The sequence below is a fragment of the Hemicordylus capensis genome, chromosome 2 (assembly GCF_027244095.1).
Source record: "Hemicordylus capensis ecotype Gifberg chromosome 2, rHemCap1.1.pri, whole genome shotgun sequence".
Lineage (NCBI taxonomy): Eukaryota > Metazoa > Chordata > Lepidosauria > Squamata > Cordylidae > Hemicordylus > Hemicordylus capensis.
In genome coordinates, this window is record NC_069658.1 from 122,186,661 (window position 1) to 122,199,124 (window position 12,464).

At 45.5% G+C, this 12,464-nt stretch overlaps 1 protein-coding gene across 6 annotated transcripts in view; it reads right to left on the reverse strand.

Annotated features, from left to right (window-relative positions):
* MLLT3 (MLLT3 super elongation complex subunit) overlaps window positions 1-12,464 on the reverse strand; it is a 236,238-nt gene that overhangs the window by 191,382 nt on the left and 32,392 nt on the right. For 2 of the 6 annotated variants that reach the window (XM_053288053.1, XM_053288064.1), the window contains exon 1: window positions 927-1,087. The exons of 1 other annotated variant lie outside the window; for it this stretch is intronic. The gene's annotated coding sequence lies outside the window, so the exon portion shown is untranslated. Of the gene's footprint in view, window positions 1-926; window positions 1,088-6,499; window positions 6,779-8,344; window positions 8,422-12,464 lie in introns of those variants that run through there. 3 more of the 6 variants (XM_053288057.1, XM_053288052.1, XM_053288058.1) reach the window with 3 other exon arrangements.

A 12,464-nucleotide genomic window follows, 5' to 3' on the forward strand; every position in this document is an offset into this window, starting at 1 on the left:
CTTGTGTGGCCCTGTGGAGCCTGGAGAAGAGCGTGGCATTCCTCTTCTGAGGCTTTTGTTCCCTTTAGGGGGGCAGTGGGGATGAGAAGGGCCCAGGCTGGTTGGATCCCAGTGGGGTTGAGAGGGGAGGGCAAGGCAGGGAGAGCTGCAGGAAAAAGCTCTAGGGAGACAGCTAGGTTGGGTGTGGTAAGAAACAGGAAGCAAGGTCAGGATGGGGGCAGGGCTGGAAGTAGGCTTTAAGCCCTGTCAGCTCTGCACTGGAATATTTAAAGACAAGGCAGCTGATGATGAGGAGCTCCTTCTGAGTATGGGAGCCAGGAGTTCTCCAGGAGATGGAACTGGTTGAATGTAGCAAGCCAGGAGGTGGCAGCAGGCAGGGGGCAAGAAAATGGCAGTGGCAGCAGCAGGCAGGTGGGGAAAGAAATCAGTGGCAGCAGCTGGGAAAAAGTAGAGGCTCAGATGCTCTGCGCCCAGCCCAGCTAGTTTGTCTTTTTCCTACAAGGCTGTGTGTAGCCAGCTCCAGGCACCTTAGAGGCAAGATGCCTCCAAATATCAGTTGCAGGCGAGCAAGAGAAAGAGAAAGGGCATGCCCTCAGCTCTTGCTTGTAGGCTTTTCAGAAGCATCTGGTGGGCCACTGTGTGAAGCAGGATGCTGGACTGAATGGGCACTGGACTCTACACATAGGAAACGTAGGACATTTTCCCAGCCACACCAACATAAGGATTCTCAGTTTATCTCACCTCTTTGCAATTATGAAGCAAATGAAAATCTTCCACTCAATCCTACACCACAACCCTACAAAAGAATCCAGAATCCAGGATGAAACAGCCCCCCTTTCCCCAAATACCTAACAAACAGGTTAGCAGCTGGCCCAGAGCCCAAAGTGTTTGCAAAGAGTTTTTAAGATGATAAAATAATTATTTACCTCTTGTCCTAACTGCACTTTGCTGATTGCTGTACAGTACTGTAGACCAGAGAAGGGCAATGTGTAGGCAAATCTCAATTAATCCACATGTCTGCAAACCCTCCCACCTTCCAAGGGGGTGGGGGTGGAGTTTGCATCTCAATATGGGTCTTCACTGATCACTGAAAGACATTAATGCCTGGTCATTTCAAACTGGTCAAGCCAGTCATCAGTTGCTTTTCTTCTTGTTATACTACTTCTAATCACAGAATCCTAGAGTGAAAGGGTGTGCCTCCTAAGAACTTGCTTGCTGAGTTGCTACAAAGATAACAATAAAAGGCAGCTCCTGAAGCAAAAAAAAACCCCACAAATCAATGATTGGCTGGTGTATTCTGGTTTCAGCAATGTATTTTAAAAATACAAGATACATGAACAAATGCATTTTAGATACAAAATACTGTTCTGAAGAGTATTTTAGATACAAAATACAAAAGTATTGAAAATACGTATTTTAAAATACATGTATTTTAGATACTGCCCATTTCTGGCTGGAGTGCAAAATGTTGCAGTCTGGGCATGCTGTAAACACATGAGACACCTCCACATGCAGTGGTGATGTGATCACAGCAGACCATGCTGCTTTGTATTCTTAACACTTACTGTGCTTGAAACTGGCTGAGTGAGAGAGCTTGGTTTGCAAAGACAAAGATGTAGGCCTTTAGCAAAACATTATTTTTCTATTTTCACTAATCACATTGTCAGTTATGCACATTTACCTTGGAATTTATTTGGGGAATGAGTGTATGACACCAAAACCCTGGACAATTCTAGACAGGGGTGTGATTTACAGTATTAGAGCCAACAATGACTACAAAAACATTAATAAACACCAGGGGATTATGCTGTCATAGTTGTATTGTATGGCATCTTGTATTATCAGTTCAATATCATGCATGGGTATGCCAGGGGATATATAGATATTGTATCTATATACAGTATAGCAGAGGGTGTTTGGTCAAAAATCTGAAATTACTGTCTTTAGCACTACATTTACCACCCAATTACCATCTTGGTGTCAAGAGAGCACTGTGACCCCATGGAATTCTTGTTCACTGAGACCATAAAATGAGGGAGAAAAGTTAAAGACCTCTGTCTCCAGTGCACCTTGGACTCAAAGCTGATGTTTCCATGCTATTCAAGTTTTTTCTTTTCTTTTAAGTATAGAATGCTAAACTTGATTCTTAACATAATATGTAGTTTCGTCCCAAGCTTGTTGTAATGTTCTGAACATGTCTTACCCTCAGGTAAGGAGGAAAAAGCCCCAAGAAAATCCCTGCTGCATCAGGCCCAAGGCCTATCTAGTCCAGCATCCTGTTTCACACAGTGGCCCACCAGATGCCTCTGAGAAGCCCACAGGCAAGAGGTGAGGGCATGCCCTCTCTCCTGCTGTTTCTCCCCTGCATTTAGAGGCATCTTGCCTCTGAGGCTAGGAAGTGGCCTATAGTCACCAGACTAGTAGGCACTGATAGACCATGTATTTGTCCAAGCCTTTTTTAAGGCCATACAAGCTAGTGGCCATCACCATATCCCACAGCAGAGAATTCTATAGATTAATTATGTGCTGTGTGAGAAAGTACTTCCTTTTGCTGGTCTTCAGTTTCATGGGATGACCCCCGGTTCTAGTGTTGTGAGAGGGAGAAAAATTTCTCTGTCCACTCTGTCTACTCCATGCATAATTTTATACACCTCTACCATGTCTACCCATAGTTGCCTCTTTTCCAAACTAAAAAGCCCCAGATGCTGTAGCCTTGCCTCATAAGGAAGCTGTGCCAGGCCCAGAACATCTTGATTGCATTCTTCTGCACCTTTTCCAGATCTACAATGTCCTTCTTAAGATATGGTGACCAGAACTGCATGAAGTACTCCAAATATGGACACACCATAGATTTGTATAAGGACATTATAATATTAGCACTTTTATTTTCAATCTCCTTCCTAATGACCCCTAGCATGGAATTTGCCTTTTTCACAGTTGGTGAGTACTGAGTCAACACTTCCAATGAGCTCTCCACCCAAGGACCTCCCAATTGCCACCCTTCTCTACCTGGCAAAGACACCAGTGTATCTGGCTAGTTCTAGTGAGTGGCAACGGAGATAAAGACTCCAGATATGGAGGAAGCCTCTTTAAACCTCCTCATCCATCAGAGTTGATCAAGAGAATGCTGAAACTGGGCATTCCAACAAAGGCAGCAGACCCTGAGAGCACCTAGACTTGTTGGATAAAGTTGTCTGCTTAGAGTCGTCTGTGGTTTAACTTGATACCACCTTGGTTGCCCAGCTAATTCATAGTGGCTGTCATTTTGACTGCCTATAGTTGGATTGTGCCCTCCACCCCACTGCACGCCTCTTGCCCTGTGGGCTCTCACTAAAGGTTGGGACAAGAAAATGCCTTGGTTCCCCCCAAAGCACCATTTATTTGTTGTATTGTTTATATCCTACCCTTCCCCAAAGGAGCTATCCTGCTCCAGGTGATGCCATAGTCTCTTCCAAGTCAAGAAAGGGATGCCCCAGATGTGTAATGACCTGCTGGCTGGTTGCCCAGCAGCTGGGAACCACTCTCTTCAAGGGGGATGGGGGAGCTGCCAGATGCAGTCTGACAGGAACACAGACAGAGCGTAGTCCAAAAATGTTGCCAAAGGTCAGCACTGGGAATTCCACAGATGCCAGGATCAGGGGTGAACACAGTCATAGTCAGTCCAAACAAACAGGGTCAGTCCCAAGATCAAGGTTGCTCATGGTCAGGGCTGGTCACCGCAGATGTTGTTTCCAGCACAGATCCAGCTATCAGGCCACTCTAAATAGGCTGTGTGCTGAGAGTCCCACCCCTCACTGCTGCTCAGCCTTGTTAGGGAGATGCAGCCGGGTCAGAGCTGAAACACCTGTTCCTTCTGGACAGCCTTTCCGATCTGTGGCGTTCCTACTTTTGAGCCTGTACTCTGGCCAAACGTCACTGCTGGGGATCTGGGACAGGCACCTTGACTTCGGGCACCTCAGAGACATTATCAGGAGGAGGAAGGGAAGGAGGCAGAGGGGCCTGCAAGCCTGTCAGCTCCAGTTCTGCTAAGTCAACTGGAGTCTCAATTTGCTCCAAGTCTTCATCTGAGGGATCCTCCTCCACGACCCCCATGGGGGTCATCACAAGATGCTGGAGAGCTTCCAGGGCAACAGGTCAGGACTATGGTCAGAGCTGATCAGACAAATGCAGAAGTTGGGTATTCCAACGAAAAAGAATGTTACTCCAGGGGTGTCTCTCAGCAAACAGCTGGCTTGTGGAGTCTGCTGTTCAGGCATTGTGACTTGTTCCAACTCTTCCATAAGTTCTAGTTTTTAAAAGAGGATTTGCCCAATTTTGCTTTCCTGGTTTGGGGGGCCTCCACCATGGCCAGGAGGTCCCCAGAAGATTCCTCTGAATTGGAGGACATTGGCAGGACTGTTTCCTCAGGTCTTGGTGAGGATACTGGTTGGGGTTTTTCTGGTTCACCTGGTGTGTTTTTAGTGTGTGTGTGTGTGTGTGTGTGTGTGTGTGTGTGTGTGTGTCCCAGTGGCATGATGTCTCCATGTGTTGGAGTCAGTGGTGTCTCTCAATAGGTTCCTTCTCTTGGACTTTCTGCCCACTACCTACCCAGGGGCTCCAAGGTCTGGGACCATGTTAGGCGTATAGGATACCATACATGGTTTCCTACCATTTTATCCTTCTAATAACCCTAGCTGAGGGATAGTGACTAGCTCAAGGTCATTCAGTGAACTTCATTGCTGAGTGGGGAGTCAGAACCCCACTTCTAGTTAATACTTAAACAGTTGTGTTTAGGTCATAAGACAGCTCACAGGGCAATGAAGCCTGTACAGGAATTTGTTAATAAAGTGGTTTGTCCCCCCATCCCCATTACAAATATGTACATTTTTGTATATGAAAACCCCTCTCATTCCTACATTTCCCCCCCATTTCATTTTTTATTCAAGGCCAAGATTACCTGCTCCATTTTTAAAAATAAGATGTGCTGAGATAGATGGAAAAGCTATAGTCCCCCAAAGAATGATTTGGCCAACACAGAAACATAAATTTGCCTTTCCTTCAGATTTTTTTTAAAATAGAAAGAGCAGCCACCATCTTAGAATTTTGTAAAGAAAGGAAAATGCTATCTTTAAACACAACACAACATAACCGTATACTCCCTTCTGGGCTCCTTGGAGGAAGTATAGGATATAAATATAAAATTAATTAAATGGCGTATGTTTAGATGGAGATTGTCAGGAACCCACCCAGATGCCCCTCTCAGGTCTAGGGAGGTGATTTGTTTTTATATTGTTTTATAACAACTTAATCTCCAGGTTCTGGGAATTTATTCAGTTTTTACGTTCTTTCGCTGCCACCATATGATTACTTACTACCCAGCTCTCAGTACTCAACACCTTGGTTACATAGCCTTGCGAGCACAGGACGGGCATATATGTTCAGTGCACACATGAAATAAAACTTGAGGTGTAGAACAAAAACCAGAATAAGTTTATTGTTTACAACTTATTGGAGTAAAGATCTCTGCAAAGTTGCTAAGTATGTCAGCTGTTTAACTCTCTGAGTGGTTTTTCCTTTGTAACATAAATTGTAACATTTACAGAGGTGATATAACTGGGACAGAAGTAAATAAAACTTGGGTTGCAGACTTAGTGAATCAACTCAGACCTTCCTGTTTGTCACCAGGAAGTTTCACTCCGGGGCTCCTTTCACATTTTAGGTTCCTTTCCCAATTTTAACATTCCCCCACTTTTAGAATACTGCCCCAGTGGTTAAGAACATAAGAACATAAGAACAGCCCTGCTGGATCAGGCCCAAGGCCCATCTAGTCCAGCATCCTGTTTCACACAGTGGCCCACTAGATGCCATTGGGAGCCTACAGTCAGGAGTTGAGGGCATGCCCTCTCACCTGCCATTACTCCCCTGCAACTGGTACTCAGAGGCACCCTGCCCTTGAGGCAGGAGGTGGCCTACAGCCCTCCGACTAGTAGCCATTGATAGACCTCTCCTCCATGAAGTCATCCAAACCCCTCTTAAAGCCATCCAGGTTGTTGGCTGTCACCACCTCCTGAGGCAGAGCGTTCCACAAGTGGATCACGCGTTGTGTGAAAAAGTACTTCCGTTTGTTGGTCCTAGACCTCCTGGCAATCAATTTCATGGAGTGACCCCTGGTTCTAGTGTTGTGTGAGAGGGAAAAGAATCTCTCTCTCTCCACTTTCTCCACACCATGCATGATTTTATAGACCTCTATCATGTCTCCCCGCAGTTGTCTTTTTTCTAAACTAAAAAGCCCCAGGTGTTGTAGTCTTGCCTCATAGGAAAGGTGCTGTAGTCCCCTGATCATCTTGGTTGCCCTTTTCTGTACCTTCTCCAGTTCAACAATGTCCTTTTTAAGATGTGGTGACCAGAACTGTACGCAGTACCCCAAGTGTGGTCACACCATAGTTTTGTATAAGGGCATTATAATGTTAGCCGTTTTATTTTCAATCCCCTTCCTAATGATCCCTAGCATGGAATTTGCCTTTTTCACAGCTGCCGCACATTGAGTCGACACTTTCAACGAGCTGTCAACCACAACCCCAAGATCCCTCTCCTGGTCCGTCACCAACAGCTCGGATCCCATCAGCGTATACTCGAAGTTGGGGTTTTTCGTCCCAATGTGGTTCCACAGTCTCTACACATTCACCAATCAAGTCTCACACAAACCCCTGAACAATCTCACTGCTACTTTCTGTCCTCTCACTCCTAATGCTCATCTCCAACCACCTGCAACTCCAACTGTCTTCTCCTAACCAACTGTCCTTATTTAAATCCCTCCCCCCGAACATTCTATACCTGGTTACTATGACAACACACACTTGTATGATTCACTCTTCAGCTCCTATATGTACATTCCATCACAGAGATCTACTGACACGAAAATAAAATAGATTTAATAACAACTGTTGAAACACACAGCTTGGGGAACTTTTTAAATTAATTCTATTTAGGACCACAGTCGGGGTGTACTTTAAAATAAAGAGTCTTATGCAGAAAGAAGGGAGGACCTGCTACTGAACTTATTATCATGATTTTTCTCCCACTTGCATTATGTTATGTGATTATCAAGAGAAACCAGAAAAATAATATCATTTCCAATATGGCATGACTGTTATAAATATTCCAAAAGAAAATAAAGGGAGTCCACTCTGGTGTAGTGTCTGGAGTGTTGGAATCTGACTGGGAAGGCCAGAGTTCAAATCCCCATTCAGTCAGGAAACTCGCTGGGTGATTTTGGGCCAGTCACTTATCTCTTTGACTAACCTACCACACAGGGTTGTGGTGAGGATAAATGTAACAATGTCTATCGCTCTGGGCTCTTTGGAGAAAGAGCAGGATATAAATGCATGCATGCATGCATAAAAAGCTACAGGGGAATGATGATGTTTAATACATGACAACAGGTGTCAGGTTCAAGATCGCTTCCAGGATTTGTTTCTTAATCTCAGATACTTTCAGGGTGGTCTGCAATCACTCAGTGTTAAGTAAATAGTTTCTGGATGTTCTCTAATATAACTACTTCACGGGTACAGGAAATGAGCAATGACAAGGGTAGGCGACTAGAGCGCAAGTGGAGGAGAACTCGGTTCGAATCTGACAGGATTCAGCACGTGACCCATTTGAAGGCTGATGCGGTGGCAGTGCGCGCAGCGAAAAAGAGATTCTGGTCTGCGTGCATTGCAGCTGCAGGTTCACGCTCAGTGGAGCTATCCCGGGTTGTGAGGAGTTTGGTTTCTGCTCCTTCTACTTCCAATCAGTCCCCGGGGTTGCTCTGCTGTGATGCCTTTAATGGGTTCATTGCGAATAAGATCTCCTGTATTTGGGCTGACTTGGACTCCACTATTTCTGCAAGGTCTATGGAGGAGGTGTCCAGCAATCCTTCTTGCAGTATTAGATTGGATCAGTTTCAATCTGTGACTCCTGAGGATGTGGACAAGCTGCTTGGGGCGGTGCGGCCTACCACCAGTTCTCTGGATCCTTGCCCGACTTGGCTGCTTGTATCTAGCAGGGAGATTGTTGGAGATGGCCTAATTAATATCATAAATGCATTGCTGAGGGAGGGTAGGGTGCCCCCCTGCCTGAAGAAAGCAATGATTAGACCACTCTTAAAGAAGCCTTCCCTGGACCCCTTAGCGATGGACAGCTACAGGCCAATCTCTGGACCCCTTAGCGATGGACACCTACAGGCAAGGTGATTGAGGGGGTGGTGGCCAACCAGCTCCAGGCAGTCTTGGAGGAAACTGATTATCTAGACCCATTTCAAACTGGCTTTAGAACGGGCTAGGGAGTTAAGACAGCCTTGATCGGCCTGCTGGATGACCTTTACCGGGGAATCGACAGAGGGAGTGTGAGTCTGCTGGTTCTTCTGGATCTCTCGGCGGCGTTCAATACCATCGACCATGGTATCCTTCTGGATCGTCTGGGGCAGTTGGGGATAGTGGGCACTGCTTTGCAGTGGTTCCGTTCCTATCTCTCGGGTAGATTCCAGATGGTGGAGCTTGGTGACAGTTGCTCCTCAAAACGGGAGCTGTTATATGGAGTCCCTCAGGGCTCCATTCTGTCACCAATGCTTTTTAATATCTACCTGAAACCGCTGGGTGAGGTCATCAGGAGGTTTGGTGCTGGGTGTTATCAGTATGCTGATGACACCCAAATCTACTTCTCCTTTTCATCTTCAGGAAATGGCACTCATTCTCTAAATGCCTGCCTACAGGCAGTAATGGGCTGGATGAGGGAGAACAAATTGAAGCTGAATCCAAGCAAGACGGAGGTGCTCATTGTGGGGGCTCAGAATCTGAGGGGTGAGTTAGATCTTCCTGTGCTGGATGGGGTTACACTCCCCCAGAAGGAGCAGGTGCGCAGCTTGGGAGTACTCCTGGACGCAGGCCTCACCCTGGTATCTCAGGTGGAGGCCATGGCCAGGAGTGCTTTCTATCAGCTCCGGCTGATTCGACAGCTGCACCCAGTCCTCGAAGAGGATGACCTCAAAACAGTGGTGCATCAGCTGGTAACCTCCCGGCTTGACTATTGCAACGCGCTCTACATGGGGCTGCCTTTGTACGTAGTCCGGAAACTTCAGTTAGTTCAGAATGCGGCAGCCAGATTGGTCTCTGGGGCAACCCGGAGAGACCATATTATGCCTGTTTTGAAACAGTTACACTGGCTGCCAATATGTTTCCGGGCAAAATACAAAGTGCTGGTTATTACCTTTAAAGCCCTGAATGGCTTGGGTCCAAGATATCTTAGAGAGCGTCTTCTTTTACATGATCCCCACCGCACGTTAAGGTCATCTGGGGAGGTCCGTGTCCAGTTGTCACTGGTTCGTTTGGTGACGACTCAGATGCGGGCCTTCTCTGTAGCTGCTCCTGGACTGTGGAATGCACTCCCAGCAGAAATTCGTAATCTTGATTCTTTGCTGACCTTCAAGAGAGCCCTTAAAACCCATCTGTTTGGCCTGGCCTTTCAGGGTTTTTAATCAGTTTTTAATTGTTTTAATGTTAACCTGGTTTTCAGGGTTTTAATTGTTTTGATTGTTTAATTGTTTTTTAAGTTGTTTTAAATTGGTATTTATATTTGTATCTCTGTTTTAATTGTTTTTAATGTTTTCTGTTTTAATTGTAAACCGCCCTGAGCCATTTCGGAAGGGCGGTATGAAAATCAAATAAATAAATGGGGGGGGGGATGCTCCTTAGATGAGCCCTAGATAATATTGGGAAATCACATGGACTCTATCTTCATGGCAATAACCATATTATATCATTGTTTTGTCAGATTCTTCTTCTATAATGCATTTTTAACTCATCAGAATGCTGTTTTGTAGATTAGAATTCCTTCTATATTCAAGTTGCTTTACAAAACAGCAATTCTTGCAACAGAGAGACTAAGCAACAAAGCAACTACTATCAAGCACTTACTGTATCCTTTGATATCTGAACATACACGGAGTGTGTCTAGAATACGAGGGACAGGTTCCTTCTCACCTTTTAAAGTAGTCCCTAACCCTTTGAACAGAGCCATGAGATTTTTCACTTTCAGCTGAAGAAAGTAAAGATGTGATGTTTCACTCATAAAATCAGAGAGGTATGTGTCAGCCACAACCAGATATTTCTGTCTTCATCATAGAAAGAGACTTTCCACAACAAGGGAGATGTGGGGTGTAGGATCCAAGGGGGAGAGTTCTGGTGTGCAAGGACAAGGCAGTGGAGTTGAATCAGGAATATTAACAGTTTAATGAAACAGATATTATTAGATACAGAGAGGCAAGTGAAGTCTGCCTTCAGTGTTCTTGCTGCTGGCTGTTTTGTTCTTTGCTTTTTTGCCTTGCCTCTACTCCAGGACTGGAATACAAGTAACTAAAGCCCCATTCAAAAGCTGGCCTGGATCAGGGAATGGATTAATCATACACACTGAATGGACAATAAGAAACATTAACCAACTAATAATGATGGTGGTGCTTATCATTGGTGGTTGATTGTTTTAAAGTGTCTACATAAACTGTCTTAGACATAGACAGGCAGGATATACCAATTTGAAACCAACCAGATATAGGACATTAGCCTATATCTATGAGCCAGCGTGGTGTAGTGGTTAGAGTGCTGGACTAGTACTGGGGAAACCCGAGTTCAAATTCCCATTCAGCCATGATACTTGCTGGGTGACTCTGGACCAGTCACTTCTCTCTCAGCCTAACCTACTTCACAGGGTTGTTGTGAGGAGAAACTTAAGTATGTAGTACATTGCTCTGGGCTCCTTGGAGGAAGAGCAGGATATAAATGTAATAATAAATAATAAATAAATAAACAAACATCATAGCAAAGAATATGCTATAATATGTTATGCTGATGATATAGGTTCAGTTTACTTAAAAATTAATTGTGTGCCGTCGAGTTGGTGTAAACTCCTGGTGACCACAGAGCCCTGTGGTTTTCTTTGGTAGAATACAGGAGGGGTTTACCATTGCCATGTCCCATGCAGTATGAGATGATGCCTTTCAGCATCTTCCTATATTGCTGCTGCCTGATATAGGTGTTTCCCATAGTCTGGGAAACATACCAGAGGGGATTCAAACTGGCAACCTTTTGCTCGCTAGGCAAGTCATTTCCTTGCTGCGCCATTAGTTTACTTAAAACTGGAATTTGGAACTGGGACTACTCCTCAGTTTAATTGCTCTAAACCTCTGTTAGAAGGGGCTGTCATGTTGTCTGCATGCATCAGCCACTATAACTGTGGTTACAGGTTATGCAACCAGTGAGAGACCAGCTTGAACATAGGAAGCTGCCATATACGGAGTCAGACCATTGGTCCATCTAGCTCAGTACAGACTAGCAGCAGCTTCTCCAAGGTTGCAGGCAGGAATCTCTCTCAGTGCCCTATCTTGGAGATGCTAGGGAGAGAACTTGGAACCTAGGTGCTCTTCCCAGAGCAGCTCCTTCCCCTAAGGGGAATATCTTACAGTGCTCACACATGTAGTCTCCCATTCATATGCAACCAGGGCAGACCCTGCTTACCTAAGGAGACAAATCATGCTTGCTACCACAAGACCAGCTCTCCTCTCTAAGCTCAGAGCAGCACCAACAGCAGTTATGTTCTAGGGCTAACACAGCACTCCATGGTGTGTTTCCTGACTGCATGCCACGGCCCTCCCTGCACACTTCCTACTTCCTCTGCCTGCCAACAGGCACACCAGGCTCTGCTGCTTTTATAATAAAAGGGCCAGCAGCACTACCAGGGAACACTGCTTGAAGTCTGCGATCCTTGCAGCAACAACAGCAGTGGTAGATCTGTGTTGGACACAATGGACCTGTAGAAAACCTCCCCCCTTGGGAGTGATTTCCGGGAGCTTTGAAGCCATGCCCACAGCCTGGCACTGGCATGGCTGTACAAGTGGGTGGAACCAAACTCAGAGGACCAGAAAGTGGGAGGGGAAACCTTAACCTGCCTCTAGAGTTTCCCAAACTGGGACTGGGGGACTGTCTGTGTCTGTGACACGATCCCCAGTTTAGAATGTTAACTGCAAACTGCAGTTCTAAGCCAGTTCCTGTGAAGTCTGAATGTGGCCAATGTGTAACATTAATTATCTTAATGTAAGACATCAACATCCAGGTGTGCTCCTCAAATAATTTGCATTTCATTCCAGAGGCCCTTCCAACCTGGAAAGTTATCTGTCAGGCCAGGGTCAGGGAGGGACACAGACCTCGGACAGTTCCAAGGGGGAAAGGATCAGGATCGTGGCTAGTTCTGAGTAGGCAAACACAAGATATGTTGCTTCAGCAGATTCTTCGAACAGGCTCTTGATTTTTATGGCTGCTGCCCAGGCAACCCAAGTTACAGGTGAAACTCGGAAAATTAGAATATCGTGCAAAAGTCCATTAATTTCAGTAATGCAAATTAAAAGGTGAAACTGATATATGAGACAGACGCATTACATGCAAAGCGAGATAAGTCAA